This window comes from Trichechus manatus, unplaced genomic scaffold (assembly GCF_000243295.1).
Source record: "Trichechus manatus latirostris isolate Lorelei unplaced genomic scaffold, TriManLat1.0 scaffold00010, whole genome shotgun sequence".
Taxonomy (NCBI): Eukaryota; Metazoa; Chordata; class Mammalia; order Sirenia; family Trichechidae; genus Trichechus; species Trichechus manatus.
The window spans coordinates 18,417,733-18,419,057 of record NW_004443946.1 but is presented as its reverse complement, the minus strand read 5'-3'; positions in this window follow the sequence as shown (position 1 = coordinate 18,419,057).

The window sequence follows — 1,325 nt, the reverse complement described above, 5'->3', positions numbered from 1 at the left end:
AGCAGGGACACATGGGAACCTCATACCACCAAGAAAGCAGTGCTGGGAGCAGAGCACGTCCTTTCGACCTGAGGTTCCTGCACAGAGAACCTCCCAGACTAAAGGAAGACTGATGACATGGACTTTCCTCTAGAGCCAACGGAGAAAGTGTTCCCCTGGAGCTGACGCCCTGAATTTGGACTTGTAGCCTACGGGACTATGAGAAAATAAATTTCTCTTTGTTAAAACCATCCAATTGTGGTATCTCTGTTAGAGCAGCACTAGATGACTGAGACACCCCTGATGTTGGCTTTCTGTGAATAACTGCACTGGCAGAAAGGCATGTCAGGCTTCAGCACTCCTCAGTTAAGTGTGGTCTGCAAGGTCAAGGAAAAGTTTGAAGATGAAAAACCTTTCTTAAGCTCTGGTATTGCTGGGGTTGGACAAGTCATCTAACCACAATTTATCCACCAGTATAATTGTGTACCAGTTGCTGTTGAGTTGACTTGAATTTGGTGACATCATATGTGTCAGAGTAGAACTGTGATCCATAGGGTTTTCAAGAGGGTCACCAGAACTTTCTTCCAAGACACCTCTGGATAGACTTGAATTGCCAACCTTTAGGGCTCGATAGCAACTAACAACAACACAATAATGGTGTATTCCCCACTTCCTTGGAAATGGTGCATCCAAGAAGTTTTAGAATACAGCTCTGCCTGGGGAAGGAGTGGCATGGACTCATGGTGAATGGAATCATGGTGATGCTCCTTGTTATGTATGATTGTGTGGGCATAGGAGGCCAGCTAAAGGCTTTCTAGGCTGGGGTCTTTGCAGAGTCCTCAGATCATTATTTGGTAGCCACATTTTCACATGTTTCTATTTCCCTAAATGAATGTTTACCTCAGAAAAGATCCCTATTACAGTATAGCAGCACTTTCCCAGGAAGCAAATGCTCAACAGTTCTTTTCTTTCCATGTGTGCCCTTGCTCAAGATGGTAATTTACCAAACGAGTGTAATTATGCAATTGGAGAGTCTTTACATTGAATTGTCAGGGAAATGCTGTGGAGCATCTCAAAATAGACCAGGTGTGAGTATAAAGTAATGAGACTGATATTTAAATTTTTAGATAGCTGCATAAAACAAAAGCCATGATTCTGAGCTCTGACTCTCCTCTTCCCTAGCTTAACGTAAGGTAATTGTTTTCTCTATTTTGTGTTGCAAACTCTCATCAAGAGTCCCTGTTGCTTCTTGTTTATTTATCCTTCTCTAAGGAGGAAAGGTCTATTCTGATCTGGGCTTGTTGATGGAGAGGGCAGAAGTTTTCTTCTTGGATCTACTTACTTCA